Source organism: Dermacentor variabilis, chromosome 9 (assembly GCF_050947875.1).
Source record: "Dermacentor variabilis isolate Ectoservices chromosome 9, ASM5094787v1, whole genome shotgun sequence".
Lineage (NCBI taxonomy): Eukaryota > Metazoa > Arthropoda > Arachnida > Ixodida > Ixodidae > Dermacentor > Dermacentor variabilis.
Window position 1 is genome coordinate 57,847,279 of NC_134576.1, and position 22,158 is coordinate 57,869,436.

A 22,158-nucleotide genomic window follows, 5' to 3' on the forward strand; every position below is an offset into this window, starting at 1 on the left:
AAGAATTTCTTGTTGAGCGGGGGACAAATGTTTCTGTTTCCGGCAATGCCACGCTGACTCTAGAATTTTCTTTGATATCAGCTTTGTGTATAAATCCACGTCTTGGCACTGTTCAGTTTCCGGTTTCCACCTGCTAGGTGGTCTAAGAGGGTCTCTATCTTGCTTTCCTACATGTGGTCTATCGAAAAAGAACTTCTTGATGCGCATGCGTCTTGGAAACTTATATCTTTGTGGAGTTCGAATTCGTTTACAGCGTTGTTCGTTGGACAGAACATTAGACCACGTTTCAGGAGATCAACTTCCTCGGGGTTTAGACTCTTGGATATGTCGACTACATTGCTGCAGTGCTCTGGATGCTCGCCTGTATGACTATTGGTGGAGCTACGTGCTGCCGGGGTTGCGTTGGTTTCTTTGGGTGGATCTGCAGCTGTAAAGTTTTGCATTGGTATTTATCTAGTAATTCTTCCTCCCTAGTTTAGACAATTGGCTAAGTTCTCTTCTTTCCGCTTCAGATAACTTTATCCTGTCGAGTTGATCATCAATTATATGTTGTTCCTTGCAGTGTTCTTCAAGAATATCAGCGAGAGAGCGATGGATTTTCTAGGGGAGCATTCCACTTTATTAATAGACCGGAGGGTAAAGAACCAAGGGCGCATCTATCCCTAATTCTGATGTATTTTGGGATATTTCTCTGTTAAATTTTTAGGTGAAATCTGTAATTTGTTTGTTATGCGGCGAGTTTGCGAGATTAGAGGAAAGGGCGAGATTTCTTGTTGCGTGTGCTATGCCTAGGGCGTAGTAATTATTTCTGCTTGATTCGGGCAGACCTGCAGGGCGAAAAATATTCAGGTGGTGTCTTTTTACGCTTAATTTTCCTATCGAAGCCTGTATCAATGTCTGTCTGTGTATCTTTCTGCGTATCGATCCGCTTATTACTGTATGTAGCTGTTTGCCTCAAGGCTTTGCGGGTGGTTGTGGGCTTCCGTATGAGCGGGTGTTGTAAGGGTGGTGTTGGTTCTGTGTCAACCGTCTGTGTAGATGCTTCTTGGGCTCTAGCTTTGGTGGAACGCGCATGCGAGCTGCTGTTGAAAATTTGAGTCGTATGTTTCTGTGTTGAAGCTAACTGGGACGAAGGATTTATTGGTGTATTTGGTTGCGTCGATTTAAAAGATTTCCTGAGCCTGTACTTGATGTTGTTAGTCATTACTTTGACGCCAAATAAAAATGGGGTGTAGTCCGTCCCGGGCGAGCAGAATGTCGGGGTCCTAGTGTATTTCAGCGTGGTGGATGACATCGACGTTTTCGTCTTCGTTTGCAATGTCAAGAAAATCATTGACGTAGTAGTTCTGCGGAAACCCGCAAGGTGGAGAGAAGCAATGAATAAAGGGAAAATGAGACATCCACCCGCTCTCCACCTTGCGGGTTTCCGCAGAACTACTACGTCAAACTCTTGCCTTTGCTTCGTGTTGTCGACAAATTCGACTTCGCCCTGCCATCTGCTAGCCGCCTGGTTAGCTCAGATGGTAGAGCGGCTGCCCCGGAAAGGCGGTGGTCCCGGGTTCGAGTCCCGGACCAGGACGAATTTTTCTTCAACTATGAGGCTTTTCTTTCGAGGAACCCGTATGGGTTTCCTTCGTAGCAATTGCTACGAACGGGTGGATGTCTCATTTTCCCTTTATTCAAGAAAATCATTGAGCTTACGTGGCCCAAGTGCGTGAGCTAGGAGTGTCGCTGATTGAAGAATAAGTGGCCTGTGTTTGTTCGCGATTCTGGGAAGTACTTCTGTCAGACTGATTGCTGCGTTGGGTCTTTTGGTGAGCAAATCGTTTATGAGCGTTTTCATGGCCTCAACTGTGTCGTCAGCAGTGTCCTGGTTAGGCCATTAGTCCCTCAGTAAATGACGAAATGTGAGATGTGCTGTGGTCCTGCAGCAATGTGGTCTCGGATGGTATGTGTTGTGGCGCTGCCCCTAAAGCTAATGTGTGGAGAGTATTGGCCTGGTGGGAAGTGTTCGTGCATGTACTTCTAGTGACTGTCTCCAATTAGTACTACGTGTGACAAGGAAAGCTGAGAGCGCTGACTTTGTTCCTTAATCTTCCGTCGGTAGAAATCCAGAGAAAACAGCATCCAGGAATACACCACCCAGGGATAGGTTAACTAGGGTTATCTACCGCAGCAACAGGAACATTAAAGACACGTTAGTGCACACAAAATCAGCCGACAGCATTCCCCCGTTATAAAAGCATGTTGTCGCCCCAGATGCAAAACCTGTAGGCACCTTCAAAGTGATAATAAAACTAAAAGCACCACAAATAGTTATACACACGAGGTTAAATCTACCTTCACTTGGACAAGTTCGGATGTGATTTATATGCTTAAATGTTCCTTTTGTAAGAAACAATATATCGGTGAAACCGGACATTCCATGAAAGTCCGATTAGACGGACATCACGCGGACACAGCTAAAAAGCTTCCCAAAGCCGTCGCCGAGCATTTCAGCCAACCAGGCCATACCTTTGATGAACATAAACTGTACACCTTCCAAATTTTCGTTTTGAACCAAAAAGAAAATACAGGAATGATACCTTATCCCTAAGTTCAAGACATCGCACCCAATAGACATAAACGTTTCAAAAGGAGCTTTAGAATCTATTCGCTACACTAAATTTCAAGCTATAGACAACGAGACTTAGTTTGGCTTCTTAGCTTTTGTCAACTTTTTTTAATTTTCTTCTTTTTTTCTAGCAGGCGCGTCAGACGCCGTTGAGAAGCTGGCTTATACGTGGGCGTTGACACGTGTTTGACATCCGGCCGGGTCACTGGCCTTGTAAACAGCGCTCCTATTTTCTCAATTTGACACGCTGACACACTCTTGCTCTTTGTCGCACAACCAGCCTTACACCCTCTCCCCTTTAGAAGAACCACCTTTATATACTGTGGCGAAGAAAGCATATGTCCCCTCGAAGAAAATTCCACATGTGGAAACTTTGGCTCCCTCCTGCTTTCACATTGTTCTCGTTTTACTCAACATGTATATGTGTGTGTGTGTGTGTGTGCGTGTGTGCGCGCGCGCGTGTGTGTGTAATGAACCGTAGACGAAACAGTGGAGAAAGAAGCAGACGAGGAATAAAAGGGAGGGTTCGGGCGACCGTATTTGTCTCCGTCCGCATCCTCCTGCTCGCGTCTCACAAGTCGACTGGATAAAGATCTAGCAGCCCCCTTATCCGCCGCACATCAACACGCAAGTATTCAGCCCTGAACCTGAAAAGCAGAGATCTACCTCCGACACCGACCAGCTTCATCACTGCATCACCACAAGCCATGAACATACCGAAGTACAAGGGATCAGCGGACGATGGTCCCGTTGAAGATTGGTTTCGCCTCTGAGTTCCAGGATTCCGCTGCACCATGGTCACAAAGGGATATGGTCGCAAATTTCAGCGATTACAACACAGGTGAGGCATTTTGCTTCTACCTCATGCACACATTTGAAAACGAAGGATCATAGAATAAAATCAGACGAAATGATCAGCCAGTTTAAAGTTAACAACCCCTCCATTATGCATAAGCTGCAGACATTGCAACTGAATCGCCACGCTCCCACAGTTTCCACGTAGCGAGCATCATCATTCCGAAACAACGCCCCATATTATCAAATCCTCTGCGAATTTTGCTTGCCATGACTTTCCCACAAAGATTACGCGCAATCGCACGCTGAGCATGAACTTGACATTCGCAATAAAAGAAAAGCCACTGCGCACTGAACCACCCGCACGCCTATTCGTTCCTGCGATACCAAACGCTAAACCAGGTTTGACCTCCGCACATCTGTCAACAATATGTACTTCTTCAGCAAGATGCAGCGCTGATGTCATCGTTGAAGCTTCTGACGAACTCCATCGCTCGTCTAGAAAGAGCGGGCCACAACGCGCTTTCAAGTCACCCTACTTACGGCGCAGCGCATGCTTTACACGATTGTGCACGGCGCCACGGCATCGCAGACAGACGAGCCTTCTTTGAAGAAACATGACCGAGCCACATCCGCTGCGACATCTTTCAGCGCTCGATTACCAGGAACTCCAAACAGAAATTGACACAAACTTCTTAATCAGCAAAACAAATCGAGCAAATTCCGCAACAGTCAGCTGTTCCATCGCAACGAAGCCAAATCGCTTACTGCCAAGACGAATCCAGAATACGAGTACCAGCACCAACGCACGTAACTTTCAAGGCGAAGACAATTGTCAGCAACGTACATATAGAGATCAAGGAGCTCCGCGGCTCTTAGGCCTTCTACTACGTACTACAGCTCAACAAGCTGCTGCACCTTAATAAACTGGACGCGCGCCGAGCAACATTGTACACCGACAAATGACATAAGCGTGCATGCTGAATGACGTCGTAGTAGCCTCTGATAAGACTTTTGAGAAGCCTGGCACACTGAACTCGCCACCTGACAAGACTTACAAAAGGGAGCAGTGTACAAGCTACGCAATCATCTATACGTCAGTTTGCGCAAGCAATCAACGCGATATTCAATAGATACGCTATATCAACAACTGTCGCAACAACATCACTGAGATCATAATGAACAACATCAAGAACAGTTGCAACAAGGAAAACGTCAGTACGCAATGGAACTAAACACAAGGCGGACTCAACAAACGACCTTTTACAAGAAAGAAACATCACCGAGTACATCAGCACCACCTATGAGGACTGATCCTACCGCAAGTATTCCTGCGACAACGAGAACACGTGTACCTGGTACACCGGAGAAACTATGATTTCGCCTCCACCACCCAGACCACCGAACGCTTGGATGAAGACTCCGCGTGTCCACAGCTCGCGAAGAGTAAGCCGACGCCTACTACATCCGAATACCCGCGTCTGCGTTGTGTTTACAGCTTCCTTCATTGGGGCAACCATATGTCGTCCGGAGTGCAAGAATCGCAAGAATCGGACTGCCAGAATCGCATTAGGACATTATTATAGGTCCCTGTAGCTACGACTCCCTCCATAGGGAGGGAAACATGTGATGAACCGCACAACCACGGTGCGTGTAAAAGCGGATAAAGCAGCCGGCGAAGAATAAAAGCCAGTGTTCGGGGGACCATGTTTGTCTCCGTTCGCAACCGCCTGCTCGCGTCACACACATGCGCACACATTTCATACAAACATACATATCTATATATATATATATATATATATTGTCAAGGTGTTTATTGATAGGGTACGTCAGGAGTGACAGGTCTTACTCGGTGCGGTAGGCAAAAACCCTGTGAGCCGTCAGAGGCGGCCCCGAACGGAAAGCGCTGTTGATGCGCCTGACTGACTGGCACTTCCTCTTTACATTTCATACGCTGGAGATGCGCCAGGCTAATTGCTCTTCTTCCTCGTTCCATTTGTCCCCCGGAGAAATAGGCGCCATCCTAGCGATCTAAGCATAAGGTAGCATAGAGGAATTGTAGAATGGCTTGAGCCGATCTACATGAACAGTTTCGCAGCTTAGAACAGCTTAGAAGAAAGGCCGGGAGCTAAAGGTGGAACCCACAGCCAAACCAATAAATCGGAAGGGAAGCCTGTGGAGTCAGAGCCACCACGGTGAGGCTTCTGGTGTGTCTGATCTGCGGTGGTAAGACAGAGGGCGAGTTTTCTGCATTCTTCAGCATGCTGAGCAGCATAAAAGACAGGAACACCCTCTGATGAATCAGGCTGGTAGGGTAGAATGGCATCGATGGCGCAGGAAGGTTCGCAGCCGCACAGCAAGAAAAACAGAGATTAAGCAGTGGAGGCTTGAGTGACAGTATTATACGCGAACATGACGAATGGATGCATAGCGTCCCAGTTGCAATGGCCGCACGCGACGTACATGGCGAGGATATTGCCAAGAGTACGGTTGAAACGCTCCGTCCACCCGTTGGTTTGTGAATGATATTGCGCTAGTGATCCTGTGGATGATGTGACATTCCTTCAGAAGCGAAGTCACAACTTCAGATAGAAAAGCGCGGCCTCGGTCACTAAGATTTTCCTGAGGTGCCCCATGACGAACAAAATGCCGCAGCATCAATGATCCAACGTCTTTGGCAGTGGCAGATGGAAGTGCAGCAGTTTCTGCATGGCGTGTGAGATGATCCACTGCAACAATAATCCAGAGGTTACCAGCCGCGATACAAGGAAGTGGACCGTAAACGTTCATTCCGACGCGTTCAAAAGGACGGGATAGACAAGAAAGGGGCGGCACAAATGCGGCAGTGGAAGTAGAGACCGACTTTCCGCGCTGGCAGTCCAGGCAGCAGCGCGCGTACATGCGTACCAACTTGTACATGCCTGGCTAGCAATACCGGAGTCAAAGACGGGTGTAGGTCTTCAATACGCCACCATGTGCACAATGGGGATCAGTGTGAAATGATGCGCGTTAATCAGCCCGTAGATGACGCGGTATTAGGAGCAGCCATCGCCGACCCTCGAGGAGATAGTTGCGACGGTAGTGGAGTTGGTCGCGAACAACAAAGTGACGCGACGGCCATTGTAGCGTCCTAGAGGCTGCCACAGTGGCAGGATCAGGAGAAACTCCAAAAGCGAAGAAATCCACGGGTATTTGCCCTGCTCAGAGTGCATGTCATCGAAGGTAAGTTCTCGCACGACGAAGTTGAGTGGGCAAAGACTGTGTGCGTCAGGTGAAATAGGCGAGCGGAAACGAGCAGTGCGCCCAGCGTGCGAGGCAGCCAGAGGGGTCTTTCAATGAGGAGAGCCAGCACAGCGCATGGTGGTCCGTTACTACATCAAATTGGCGGCCGTACAAGTAAGGTCGAAATTTCGCAAGGGTCCAGAGTATGGCTAAACGCTCCTTTTCTGTCACAGAGTTGTTTAGCTCCGACTTTGTGAGCGTGCGGTTAGCATAAGCAACGACGTATTTCTCAGGACCACATTTGCGTTGGGCACGAACCGCCCCATGGACGACTCCACTAGCATCTGTTTGGACCTCAGTTGGGGCAGCGGGGTCAAAATGTCGTAAAATAGGAGGAGAGGTGAGCAGATGGCCAAGGGTGGTGCACGTGTCATCGCATGCTTTCTACAAGGCGGACAGGGCATTGTCTCCAGCCAGCAGTTGATTCAAAGGGGCGATGATCATAGCGAAGTTCTTCATAAAGCGGCGAAAATAGGAGCAGAGGCCGACGAAACTGTGTGGTGTCTTCAGGCTGGAGGCTTGGGGAACTCCGCTACGGCACGGAGTTTTGCAGGTTCTGGAAGCACGCCTTCTTTGGATACGACGTGGCCTAAAATGCTAAGCTTAAGGGCAGCAAAGAGGCATTTTTTGATGTTAAGTTGTAGGCCAGCCTTAGTAAGGCACCTTAATACTTCTCTGAGTAGTTGGAGGTGAGTCGGAAAATCAGTTGAGAAGACAAGGACTTCATCTCAGTAGCACAAACACGTGTGCCACGAGAGATTGCGTAAGATGCTATCTATCATACGCTCGAAAGTTGCGTGCGCATATTAGGCCGAATAGCATGACATTAAATTCTTATAGTCCGTCCGGTGTGACGAAGGCTGTTTTCGCGCGGTCAACCTCTGAAATGGGGACTTGCCAATATCCAGACCGCAAATCCAAAGAATAAAAGAACTCAGCACCTTGCAAACAGCCAAGAAGATCGTCTGGGCGCGGTAGGGGATATAAGTCTCTGCGCGTAATTTTTTAAGGCGTCTGTAATCTACGCAAAAGCGAATAGAACCATATTTCTTTTTTACGAGGATGATTGGTGACGCCCACGGGCTACGGGATGGCTGAATCACGCCACGCCGAAGCATATCGCTCACTTGTTCGTCGACGACACACCGTTCAGAAGCTGAGACACGGTAAAGACGCTGGCGGAGTGGGGCGTGTGAAGAAAATTACATTTTTGAGCTTTGCCGTGTCGATGCTGTGCGATACTTTGGTGGTGCGGCCGAGAAAATGTTGATGGCAGTCGAAGGAGGCGGCAAATTTGCATAAGAAGTTGCATAAGAAATTTGAATAAGTTGCGGGCGCTGTCTGGTTGTCAAATCACCGGAGATTGTTGGATGAAAGAACTCTAATGACGGTCGACTGGCGCTGTCTAGGGCGGTGATGGACGTCGAATGTGCGTCGTCAAGGTCATCTAAGAGCATTGAAGAATCCGCAGTTTGCATGTAACCGATGTACTCTCCGCTATGTAAAGTAGTCGGCAGAAAAGACACATTGCACGCACACATGACACCACGGCCGGTACTGAGGGAGATGGCGGCGAAGGGCAACGGAAGGGAACGGCGACGTACGAACAAGTCACATGGCGGGAATATCACGGTTGCATCACGTGCTGATGCGCAAGACACGGAGACGATGTCGGCTGACTGAGGAGGGGTATCACTTACTTTGGCGACAAGCATTTTTGTAGATGTCACAGGATCTTGGTCCGTGGCAGCATCGGCATGACTACATCACCTCGGCGCCGGCACAGTCAATGATGGCATTGTTTGAGGAAAGGAAATCTCAGCCTAAGATAACATCGTGGGAGCAGGTTGGCAGCACAACGAATTCAATGATATGAAACGACTCCTCGATGACAACACGTGCGGTGCAGGCTCCCAACGGTTCGATGTGCTGTGAGCTCGCCGTACTCAAATACACTCCACAAATTCACATTGTAAATTTTCCTATTCGTCGGCAAAGTCCTGCGCGTAACGCAGAAATTGCTGTGCCCGTATCAACCAGTGCAAATGTTCGAATCCCTTCGACGTATACTGCAATGACGTAACAGGGGTTGTTTCGAGGCCTTTGGCAAATCGAAGGGGACGCAGTTCTCGCCTCGGGAACTGCGGCACTTAATTTCCCTGAGGTAGAGGGCTTGGCCGGCGTCTCATCGGTGAGATGGAGTGGCGGCGTGGGGATCAGGAACGAGGAGCATGGTTCAAAACAGGGGTTTCATTCGGCGGCACAGGAGATTGTAGCTGTCGAAGGGCGTATGTGCTCTTGGGCCGGCGGTTGTCATAAATGTGCAGCATACGGCTTCGACAAAAGCGGGAAACGTGTCCCCGAATACCACAGTGGTAACAAATGGGGTTGTTTTCAGTAGTGCGCCAAGGATTTGGCTGACGTCGTAGCTGTGGTGCAGGCGGTGAGAAGGGATTTGGGGGTGGCCGCGCAACAGCTTAGAGAGGTGGACGTGAAGCGAAGGGTCAGCAGCAACGTCAGCGTACGTCAGGGGCGCCGCGACGGTAAGCGGTTGAATAACAGCTGGCAGGCACTCGGCGACTTGCTCCTTGATGATGCTTCTAACCCCAGTGTCAACGCAGAGTGTGGTTGCGCGTTCGTAAAGGGCACCACGGAAAGCTGCCGAGCAACTTCTCGTACGAATTCCTTTATCTGGCGCATTAGAGGTGACTCGTCAACGTCTAGCGTCATACCTGAGACAGTGGCAAATTCTGCGGATGGATTTCGTGTAGCTACTCGCTGCGTTCCAAGTTCGTCTTAACTCTGACCCAGTGCAATAACAACAGACACTGTGGTCGACTTTCAGGCGACGAGCATGTGAAAGGCGTCGTCCTCTATTCCCTTAAGGATATGCCTGATCTTGTCGGCTTCTGGCATCGTTGCGTCGTCTCTGTCGCACAGATTAACGATGTCTTCGATGTAGCTTCTGAAATTATCACCTGGTTGCTGGGCGCGTCCGCGCAGACGTTGTTCGGCCTGGAGTTTGCGGACAATAGTGAGACCAAAGACTTTCGTGAAGTTGGACTTGAACACAGACGATGTCGCGATGTCGGATCCCTGGTTACAATACCACAAATGTGCAATGTTGCTCAAGTAGAAAATTACATTTTTGTGCTTTTACATATGGTCCCAGTGGGTGTGCGCGTTGACTCTGTCGTACGAGGCAAGCCAGTCCTCGACGTCCTGATCACCGACACCCGCAAAAATAGCAGGATCCCGCTGACGCCACACGCCAGGACAGATGATAGCTGGTGCCGTGAGTGAAGCTTCTTGAGTTGGATCGACAGGCATGGTTCGCGAAGGCTTGGCAGCAGCATCCGGCTTGGCCAGAGATTGTTGTAGCGTTCTGCTGCGAAGTTCCGGCGTTCATGGAGTCCTACGCTACACTCTCCACCAAATGCAAGATGTTTGACATGTTACGTAAGGAGTGAAAGTTGAACTTGGTGCGGTAAGCTAAACCCTGCGAGCAGTCATAAGCGGCTTCGAGCGTAAAGCGCTCATGATGCGCCTGGTATTACATATCACGATATGACAATATATATACCTATATATGCGCAGTGTCCAAATCGGGATTTATCGCGGCCGTTAAAGCAGTGGCAGCAGTGTGATAATCAGTTGTGCTAGACAAAGGTGGTGATTCGGTGTGAAGTGGTACCAGCGAAAGAGGTTCGGTGCCAGTAAAGCATGTCACAGTAGAGCCTTGGGAGAGGAAAACTGGCGAAGAAGTAGCGTTACGAACAGCGACTAACGCTCTACCGTCCTGAAACCGTACTAGGCTAAGAGTATGGCTATGCCCACCAGAAATGCAGTAACCGCTTCGTGCAAGGAACACATCACCATTAATAATAGTGTCGGAAGTCAGTGTCAGAATATGCTCATTGCCCGCGGGAATGAAACGGTCGGTAGACGTAACCAAAGGCAGGCTATGAGCATTGACAGCGGACGAAGATTCAGTGTCCGTCACATGAATAGTTCACTGACGGCAAGAGATGAAAGCTGAGGACAGGAAGTCCCATCCCAAAATCATCGCGTAAGTGCACGAAGACAGCACCACGAACTGAATGTGGTGGAGGATGCCATCAAGGAAAACGCGCGCAGTGCAAGCACCGGAGGGCTGAACAAGAACTGCATTAGCACAACGAAGGGGAGGGCCATTATACGGTGTCTTCCCTTTTCGCAATCGAGAACACAAGTCAGCACTAATAACGGAAAGCGATGCACCTGTGTCAGCCAAGGCTTCGATTCGGACACCTTGAACACACACCAAAAGTACATTTGACGGGCGCTCCGGAGGAGTTTCACGTTACCCAAAAGATGCAGCTTTCCCTCCTGAAGCTGCACGATTTAGTTTTCCGGGCGGTGATCGGAGGACGAAGTAGCCGGTCGTAGAGGGGAAGAAGAGCGCCGCATCGGTAATGGAGAACGACGACGCGGGAAACGCAATGAACCGGCAGTGTTGAAGTCCTGTGGAGATAGGGAACGTCGTGGATAATAATCGTAGTCAGAACGCCGATGTCGTGGTACAGGGCCAGAAAACTTATCCCTTTCAAAGTCGTCATAGCCACGTCTTTCATCTTGCTGACGGCGTCGGCAAAACCTGGAAATGTGGCCACGGATGCCGCAGTAGTAACAAACCGGTCGAGGTGGGCTTCATGCGTTATAAGACGGAACAGGCGATGGTCTTGCAGTGATAGGATTCAGGGACATGTGCGGTGCAGGTGCCTGTTGTGGTGGCTGCTGGGAGGGTGGTACCATAGAGGCAACCTGAGCGTACGTTGGCGCATGAATAGGGTGCGGGCTCGTGATTTGCGGCCAGGTCACGGCAGCTATCTCTTCCCTCACTATATGGCGTAGGCCGCCACGAGGAGGCGTCAGATGCACCTCAGGAGGGTTTGACGAAGCTTGGGTTTGCAGTTCCTCACGGATGATGGAGCGAATCAAGGCACGTAGCTCGCTGTCGTTGGACGCCTTGAAATCAGATGTGTCAGGGTGTAAGCGAAGCATATGAAGCTAATCGAGACGCTGACAGGTACTGATGATGTCGGCGACGGTAGTGGGATTTACCACTACAAGAGCATTGAATGCCGCAGTCCCATTACCCTTGAGCAGGTGGCGTACACGGTCACTCTCTGCCATCGAGGTGTTCACGCGGCGGCAGAGGACGAGGACGTCCTCTATGTACGAAATGTAGGACTCGCCTGAGTGCTGAACACGCTCAGCAAACTTCTTCTTAGCGATATCGGAGCGGACAGACGAGTTCGCGAAAATCTGGCTTTGATGGTGTTTAAAGAAGCTCCAGTAGACCAAATCGAGCTCATGATTGTAAAACCAAGTTTTCGCAACTCCGGTTAGGTAGAAGGCGACGTGAGCAAGTTTTGCTGATTCGTTCCAGTGGTTAAAGTCACTCACGCGCTCGTATAGCTCCAACCAGGCTTCAACGTCGTCACCTGGAAGCCCTGCAAATACCGGTGGATCCTTCTGAGGGGTGGTGAATGTCCGAGAAGGGGTTCCCGCAGGAGTAGGCAAGGTGGATGTCGTGGTACTGGTGTGCTGGTCTTGCGACATGGTTGAGTGCAGTTGTTACAGGCGGCGACCCGAGCGAAGCTCCAGGGATGTAGCGTAGGTGCAGCTGGAAAGAGACCGGGAGCGAGAGGGCGAAGGAACCGGACAACACATTCCACCACTTGTGAGACGAGGTTTAGGCAGCCAGTCTCTTGTTTATTCTCTCGAGTGACAGCACCACCACCAGGCCCCAAAATGGTGATGATGAGTATGCACACGTGAGAATATGAAGCGTATAAATAATGCTCACAATATATATATATATATAAATATATATATATATATATACATATATACACTGAGAAACATTTATATTCCGCGCTACGCCAACAATGCAGTTGCGGTTCTGATAATGATATGTGCAGATACGACGATGATATGTACAGATGAGCAAGATGACATGTGAATACTTTGCTCACACTAAAATCCCCCGTAGCGGAAGCGGCCAGCCTGGCCACAGAAGTGTGCTAGAAAACGCGCCGTGCATAACGTTTCAAACGAAACACGCGCACATTCTCGGTACCACGACAACGACGGCCAGAAGAAGTGCAAAGAGGCGAAATGCAGTAACTAACAAGCGAAGTTCGTTCAAGAATCCGGTAGGGTCCAAGAAAACGATTGTTTAATGTGCCATTTCTGTGACACATTCAACAATCGTTTTGTTGGGGCACGTACAGGTGTCCAGAGTAGAACTACGTCGCCAGAGCAGAAAATAAAACTGCGGCGGTGGAATTGTAGCGGTCCTTGCAAACATCTTGGGAGATGTCGGTGTTATTGCGGGCAAGGTAACGGCAGTGAACGAAGTGGGAAACACACTGTTCAGAAAAAGGCATCACCGATGAGACAGGGGCCGAAGAGAAAGATGCATCAACGGCGAAAGTTGGTGAGCGGCCTTAGACCAGGAAGAATGCGGAAAGCTGGTGGTACGTTGAGGTGCAGTGTTTGAGGCAAAAGTCGTCATCCATAGGATTGCATTCCAGTTTGTGTGGTCGGGGCTCATGCACATTGAGGTCATGTCGGAGAGTGCACGATCGAAACGCTCGGTCGGGCCATTGGTCAGTGGTTGGTAGCTGGAAGTTGTCTTATGAAGAGTGCTGCTAGCTCGCTGAGCTTCGTCATGAATAGAAGAGAGGAACATCTTTTCGCGGTCGCTGGGGAGAACTCATGGCTGGAATGCATGGAACGCAGCAGCTGTGCTAGAATGTAGAGATGCTGTCTCAGCATAAGGAGTGAGATGACCAACAGCAGCCACGATCAAGCGATTACAGTTAATGGTCAGGGTAAGAGGCAGGCACAAGTCCATTCCGACAACCTCAAAGGAGAGCAGGATAAGGGAGAAGTTGCAGGGGCCCAGCGGGTGCAGATATATATGCACTAGCGGCGTTGACAAGGCATGCAATAGGCGATATATTTGGCCATGGCGGAGAAGAGTTCAGGCCAAGAGAACCGGCTTCGTATCCGGTCGTAAGTCTTGTGATATCCTGATATCCAAGGTGCCCTACTGTAGGATCGTCGTGAAATGTTTTTAGAACGACGCTTTACAGAGAACGGGGAATGACGTGGACCGATTTGTTGCCAGCTGGGGGATGAATGTAGCGGCATAGGACACCGTTGTGCAACTGGAATCGGTCAAGATGGCGACGCACATAGTAGTTTAGGGGCAAGAAGGTACCGCTAAGGCGGTAAAAAATTGTCTGACAGTTACGGGTATGTATGCTGGTGAGCAATGAGAACGTGATGACAGTCAGCGCCTTGCCAGTCCGGTGTTTCTATTTGTAAAGGGGATGATGATGGGGGGGGGGGGGGTTCACGAGACGCGCTATTTGGTGGAGGCGTGGCTGAATGATGCGAGAGCGGAATGGGGCAACGGGAGGCAGCTTCGGCGCCTTGGTGCTTCTTTCGAGATCTGTACATTATGTTGAAGTCGTACTACTGTATGCGAAACACCCAGCGCCAAAGACGACTCGATAAATTTTTCAGGGGGAGACCGAGCACAACGCGTGATGGTCTATAACGACCGTGAAATGGCGGCCGTGTAAGTTTCTCTGCTGCCGGCATGCGATGACTGGCATAGGCAATGACTCTTAAACGAGAGCTATGGCCACGTTGTCATAAAACAGTGCCTATGCCATGACGGCTAGCGTAAGTGTGCGCGATGGTAGGTGCAGCCTAGTCAAAATGACATAATACCGGCTCGCACATGGGCGCTTGCTTTAGAGCCTGAAAAGCCGCTTCGCAGGGCTCTGTCAAAACGAAAGATATGGCAACCCGAAGAAGTTGATGGAGCGGAGATGCAAGCGTTGCGAAGTTGCGTATAAAACGGCCGAAATACGGGACGAGGCCGAGAAGACTGCGCAACTCTTTTTGACGTTTTGACCGCAGAAAGTTCAGGACTGCAACAATCCTGGCCGGGTCCGGCCGAATCACTTTTTACTTATTGTCTCATAACATTGATAGTCTTGCTCGCAAATTGGCATTTTTGGGGGGTTGAGCTGCAGTACAGTCTTAGGAAGGCAGGTTAAAACCTAACAAGGCACTCGAGATGTTACGATAATGTCGAAGACAATTATATCGTCGAGATAGCATAGGCAGGTCTTCCATTTGAGATGACGTAAGGCACTGTCGATCATGCGCTCGAATGTGGTAGGCGCATTGATGAGTCCGAATGGCATCACGTAGAATTCGCGTCCGGAGTGGCAAATGCTGTTTTCTCCTTGTCAGGCTCGCACACTGATATTTGCCAGTAGCGAGATTGAAGACCCAGCCTGGAGAAGTACTCAGCTTCCTGCAGTGTGTCCAATGTGTCATCAATTCGTGGCAGGGAATAAACGTATTTGCGTGTGATCGTGTTGATGGTGCGGTAGTCGACGCAAAAGCGAACTTAACCGCCCTTTTTCTGTACAACGACCACTGTAGAAGACCAGAGACTTGAGGAGTGGCGTATTGCCGTAAAGCATATCGCACTCATTTTTTGACCAACTTGCGCTGGTTAAGAGACACTCTCTATGGACGTCTGTGAACGACGCGGTGGCCATTGATCTGAATGCGATGAGTGCGACAGGCGTTTTACCGAGGATGGCTGAACGGACATCAAATAAGGCACCATGTTTTTCCAACAAATCAAGTAGATATCGAGTTTGAGTAGGTGAAAGATCTGGGCCGATGGAACTTGTCAGAAGAGAGCAAGAAGAGTGGAGAGGAGGCAAAGTTGATACCGTCGGTGCAACAGTCTTAGGAACGACGATAATGGGTGGAGTATCAACAGCGCATGTGATAGTTTATCCACAAGGCAACAATTTATTATCGGGAGTAATGTTCAATAAAGTAACTCTTGCACACACGCCAGTGAAACGAAGAAAACTAGGAGAGATCACGATTCCTCTAGATTAAATGCGGCCATAAAGGGGAACGAACACGTCGCCATTTAGAATCTCGGTGGAACGAGCGGGGAAGATTAGTTCTCTGGAGGGCCAAAGCACATAGTGCGCGGCTGTTACGAAGGGGTTATGTGCATCACCTGTAGAATGGCATTGCTGAATGGTGTCGGTGTGGGTATGGAGGCACTCGCGGCAGCTGATAAACGCGCAGGCAAATGACAAGAAGTCCCAACCCAAAATAAATTTGTTAGTGCATTCACGCACCACGGCAAATACAATGTGATGGCGGATTCCGTCGATGGAGACACGTACTGTACATTGCGCGTTAGGGTAAATTCGGCATTGTTTGCACCACACAAATGAGCGCCATGGCGCTGTCGCTTTTTGTCGACAGGAGCATAAATCAGCACGAATGATAGAAATGGCTTCACCAGTGTCAATAAGCCCTACGCTAACGCCTTCCACAAACACTAATAAGGGATTCCATGCGCAATCTATAGGAATTATAGGCATTCCGGTGGATGCAGTTTTCCCTCGTAAAACTGCCGCGCGGAGTTTTCCGCGCGGAGGTCAGGGGCCTGTGAGGCGGGCCAAAGTGGGGACACTGATCGACGGCGCGGGGAAGGCGAGCGGCGCCTAGATGAACGATAGGTGGAAGGCATATTGTCTGCGTATGGTACAACGAGTGAACGGTGTGACGAAGGTGGGTATGTAATCCGCTGGTAAGTCGTAGGTACACAGGTATCGGAGCGTTCTTGGGAAACGTAACCATGCTTCTCGTCCTGTTGGCGCCGTCGGCAGAACCGGGAACTTTGTCCTCGGTATCCGCTGTAGGAAGAAAGAGGGCGGGCAGGACGCCAAGCAAGAGTAGGAAGGTTGAGGAGGAACTTCCGCAGGTACTGAAGCAACGGATGTGTTTGCAGATGGTGTGGTCCCCGTCGTTGTCATAAATGAAGATATCGTGGCGTAGGCGGCATATGTATGTACAGGAGGAACGCCAGTATCGTCACAACACAAGCAACGGGGAGCAGACGCGAGCTCTTCTTCAATGATTGCGTCCAAGCCGGTCGCAGAAGATGAAGTCAAGGTGCCAGAAGCACAGGAAGAGCATTGCGTGTGGAGTTTCTCACGCTTCATGGTACGGATCAAAGTGTGCAAGTCCGTTACCTGAGGGAGTCGACCGCCATACGTATCGGTCTGAACGCGAAGAGATTGCAATTCCTCGATGCGTTGGCACATGGTAATGGCATCCGGCACGGTGGTAGAGTTCTGTTCAGCCAGGGGGTAGGAGCCAATAGTCCCTTGATTATGTTACTCATGTGGTCACTTTCAGACATAGCAGAGTTTACATGCCGGCACATGGCGAGGATATCTTGAATATAAGGCGTGTACGACTCCTGGAAAATTGAACACACTGGTCGAGCTTCTTTTTCGGGATCTCAGTGCGAATAGCAGCAAGATCAAAAATAACACGGGACGATGAAGATCGGTGGGCTCCAAAGCCCCGTTGCCATCACGTTGCTCGTGCCCAGTTCGCTCTCTGGCTGCGCCCTATCTGCTGGTGCTGCGTTTGTCACTGCTGCTGTACGACCCGAATAAGCTCCCTTTAGATTTGGTGGAGGTACGGGGTACAGCAAGAATTCTAAAACTTCGCAATCGGCCACTGCAGCCCGTCTTAATTATGCCTGAAGAAGGACCACCACAACCCTCTGCCCCAGTAACTACCGTGGTCTGCCCAGGCTCGTTGCGTCAAGGCGACCCGCCAATCTTCAGCCGCGTAGAAGGCTGGCTGGCTGACTATGACCGGGGGAGCATCCACAACCACTGGTACGGCAGTGAATTAGGTATCGTTTTATTTGAGCGGTGTCACCAACGTGTGGCACCGCAATGACGAACGTGATCGCACGACGTGCACAGCCTTCAAAACTAACGTGACGGAGGTATTCGGGCGCCCCGCTGTTGGCAAGCTTCGCGCCGAGGAACGTTTGCGTGCTCATGCGCAACAGCGTGGGGAGACATTTACCAGTTATATAGAAATTGTCGACCTCTGCACCAAGTTGACGTCACAGTGGTTGATGCCGAGAAGATCCGCCATATTTTAAAAGGCAATAAAGACGAGAGCTTCAAGTTGCCGTTGGCGAAAAATCTGGCGAAACTTTCTGAACTCCTCAGTCTCTCTCAAAGCTTCGACGAAGTACGCAAACAACGCACAGCCACCCACCAATCTCCTCATTAGGAGATCAGCTCATCAGCTTTCACTTATTCCACTTTCACACGGCCAGTCTAGTTCTCAGTTGGCGCCCGCTCTGCAATGTGTCATCAACGAGAAGGTAGCCGACTACATTTCACCTTATCTCCGGCAGGCTCCGACTGCTGCTCGCATGACGTACGCCGAAGTCGCTACGAGGCCTGCACCGCCTACTTACGGTACCCTTGGCCCTACTTTGCGCCTGCCCGTATCCCCTCCAGTCCGGCCACTGGTGCAGTATGCACGACGTCAAGACCATTGGCGCACCGATGACGCTAATGCGATTTGTTTTTATTGTGGCCGTGCTTGACAAGTGCCACGTCACTATCGCCTGCTTACACCGAACGTCCCCGTCATGTTTCCAACAATGTCGCAACTATTGAGACACCTTTGAATCTCTTGCTGCCGTCGAGACCGCACTCTCTGCTTGTCGTTTACCTGCTCCTCGTCGCCGCTCCCTTTCCCCCATGCAGAGTCGGCGGAGCCCTCTGCACCAGGAAAATTAAATAGCAGTTCATGTGGCGAGAACAGTGGTCTCAGCGAAATGTATAAAGCCTCACATTACCCCTAAAAACGTTATTGAAGTCGCAATAGAAAGAATGTTGACCCTTGCCTTTGTCGAGAGAGGCGCAGCACTTTCAGGGATTGATACCCGTATTTTCCGCAAGATAGAAGTGACGATGATGCTTTCTGGACTGTCCCTTCGGACTGCCAACGCGCAGCACGTCGAGCCACCCGGCGCCTGCACCACTCATGACATCAGTGAGAAGGTCATTTATATCATAGAGTTCATCGTGTTGGCATCATGTTCACACGACGTCATATTAGGTTGGGATTTCCCTCTACACGTCATTCGATCACTGACTGCGCCCACGCCGAAATCAAGCTGTTTGTTTTCTGCCGATATTATTACTGAATACAAGGGTCCTTGTCGCAAAATTGCCGTTTCAGGAGGCACGAAATTACCCGAAAGGATGTATACCCGTTGCCACGTATCGACGATGCACTTGACTATTCGCAAGCAACAGAATTTTTTTCCTCCATAGATCTCCCCTATGGCTAAAGGCAGGTGCCCATGGCTGACGCTGACTGTTATAACACCGCGTATGTAACACCAGACGATTTGTAGAAATTCATTGTCAGCCGTTTGGTCTGTGCAACGCGCCCGCCACCTTTGAACGCATGATGGACGACATCCTGTACGGCCTGAAGTGGCATACTTGTCTCTACTACCACGATGACGTTGTCCACTTTTCCCCTCCTTTTACGACCTATCTTAGCCGTTTACATGAAGTTTTGATCGTTCTCCGGAATGCTGGTCTCTAGGTTAACCTGTAAACGTACCCATTTGCAGCTCGAACAATTACTATATTAGGCCACATCGTCTCAAAAGAAGGCATTCTTCCTGGTCCTGCCAAATTTGGCGCCATGTCCGAATTCCTGAAGCCCACTAACTTGAGGGCACTATGCAGCTTCATTGACCTATGCTCATATTTTCGACGTTTCGGTCACAATTTTGCTACTCTTATCGCACCACTAAACCAACTTCTCTATGGCGACAATGAACCCTTTGGATCAAGTATCAGATGCACTGTTGATACTCAACTCCTTGCCCTCGTTCCTTAGGCTGTGTCATCGAAGGAATCAACTTTGCTTCCTCTCGACTCTTCTTGCGCTCTTCTGATACGTTCCATCGGCCCAGACCTTTCACCTACTCAGACTCGAGATCTACTCCATCTGTTTAAAAATCGTGGTGCCTTGTTCAACGTCCATTCAGCCATCCTGGGTAAAACGCCTGTCGCGACTCATCGCATTCAGACCGATCGCTGCCGCATCATTCACGGACGTCCATATAGTGTGTCTCTTGACCAGAGTAAGTTCATCAAAAATGAGTGTGATATGCTGCACCGGAATATAATCCGCCCCTACTCAAGTCCCTGGTCTACTCCAGTAGTCCTTGTACAGGAAAAAGGCGGGTAAGTTCGCTTTTGTATCGACTACAACGCCGAGAACAAAATCACACGCAAAGACGTTAATTCCCTGCCACGAATCGATGACGCACTGGACTCGCTGCAGGAGGCTGAGTACTTTTCCAGTCTTGGATCTTCGATCAGGCTACTGGCAGCTCCCAATGTACGAGTCTGACAAGAAGAGAAAAGCATTTGCCACCCCGGACGGGCTCTACCAATTCAACATGATGTCACATGGACTCTCCAACGCACCTGCCACATTCGAGCGCGTGATCGACAGTGTCTTACGTGGTCTCAAATGGAAGACCTGCCTATGCTATCTTGACGATATAGTTGTTTTACCTTCCACATTATCACAACATCTCGAGCGCCTTAGTGAAGTTTTAACTTGTCTTCCCAATGCTGGAGTGCAGCTGAACCCCCCAAAAATGCAACCTTGAAAATGCAGCGGTTGAATGAATCGGGAGACGCGCGCTCTTGTGTATGGCTACTGGCAAGCGTGTCTATCTCAATGGTGATGTAACCTGTTGGCATGTAAATTAAGGTAGAAAGCTCGACTCTCTCGACGTAGACAACGCACTCACCAGGAAGCAATCTGAGGAAATATGGAAGCTTGTTCTATCCGAGGAGTCTGGCGACGCCGTCGTGATTGCTAAAAGGGGAAAAGGTATCGAGGCAAATTTTCTGCTCACGAACATGGCACAAGCAGCATGAAGGGCACTTGCATGAGTGAGAATGTGGCTCTACAGCTTGGTAAGGGCGGAAGAATGCTGCGGCACTTAGATGACATTCTCAACGTTACTGCCTTCCTGAGCATCAACGAACGGGGCATGACAACGCGCTGCATGCGACCGCAGGCATGATACAGTCTGCGCTGGCAGTGCAAACTGAAACGTTTTGTGATTGCGGTGTAACATTCTGCAGCAAGTGACGAGGTGACGATGACAAACTGCTGCACCAGTGCCGACGAGGGACTGTGCAGTGACGCGGCCCTAGCGTACGTCCATCACATCTGCAGCAGAAGGCAGAGGCATTCGACTTTTCGTGGACGACGTAGTTCATGGGTCTGAGAACTGCGACGATTGGTCTCCCTGTTCGAGTGCAGGAGGATGACGACGTATCGGCGTAAAAGAGCAGCGTCGAGCTGATTTCTTTCGGGAGGTAGCGAGAGATCGGTGGTATAAGGGCGGTGATGTCTGGTCACGTTCACGAGGCACAGAGGGCAATAGGTACGATGAAACACGCGTGTGCGCATGATTGCTCTAGCGATTTGACGTCACGCTGCGATGGCCGAATCGTGCGACGTGGCCAATTAACCACAGGGAAAACAATCTGGCCGGTTTTCGGAGGTGGAGCAGCGTCCGTCTATGGGTTAACTCGGCTGAATGAAGCGAACAGCTGGATGCAGTGCTGAAGCTGTCGGCAACGGCGAGAATGTCCGAGGCAGTGGGTGTTCGAAAGTCCCGGAGACAGAGAGGGCCACATATATCAGGAATGCATTTGCCTTGGCGTAGGGAACGGACATCGGCGCCGGTGGCCGCTCGCATGAAGAAGGCAATGCTTCGCAACCTTGATTCTGTATCACCTGCCGAAGGTGTGGAGCCAAAGACTATGGCTTTTGCGCTACAGATGATAGCAGCGAAAGTTGCTGACTGCTCTCAAGGCGCTGAAACAGTTTTACCTGGGATACCAGTGGGTCAAGGTAAGGAGCGAAGGCTATGCTCGATAGGGCGTCGCCTGACGCAGATGGGCGCCGCGTAAGGAAAACGCTACCTGCGGAGCTTGACAGTATTACAAAGGTAGATTACCTCGAAGACAGCGACTGCGTTCATAGAACGAATCATATGAAAGATATTGTTAAAAATCTCTTTCGTCAGTTCACACGTTTTGTCTGCCTCTGTGATGGTCGAGTTTATGTGTCTTCCGAGGACAACGATGTTCCCTATGGAGCTCGTGACCATCTGACCAGTTTGCTGGGACCAGACTCGTAGGCGCTGTTCTGCACGAAGCTTCCACACGATGGGTTGGCCACAGACCTCAATGAATCTCAACTTGACTCCCGTCCGTGTTCAAAAATTGGCTTCGTCGTTTGTAAATCAGAGAGTGGCAACACCCCTTATTTAAAAGTTTACGTTGCTGAGCATCATGTTGCCATTCGATTTTTTGGATGCTATTCTCCTCATATGATGACAACCAATCTTCGACGCCGTTGTCATGCGTGTCGCTCAAGATTGCAGCATCTCGCTGATGGAGGGCACCAGCAGAAACAAG

General features: G+C 50.0%; 1 protein-coding gene and 1 non-coding gene across 2 annotated transcripts in view; one reads left to right on the forward strand and one right to left on the reverse strand.

The window, feature by feature from the left end:
- Positions 1-22,158, reverse strand: part of LOC142558367 (calcium-activated chloride channel regulator 1-like) — a 182,623-nt gene that overhangs the window by 135,904 nt on the left and 24,561 nt on the right. The gene's annotated exons all lie outside the window — the stretch shown is intronic.
- TRNAS-GGA (transfer RNA serine (anticodon GGA)) lies at positions 1,506-1,580 on the forward strand. The gene has a single exon. It is a non-coding gene; the product is annotated as a tRNA-Ser (tRNA).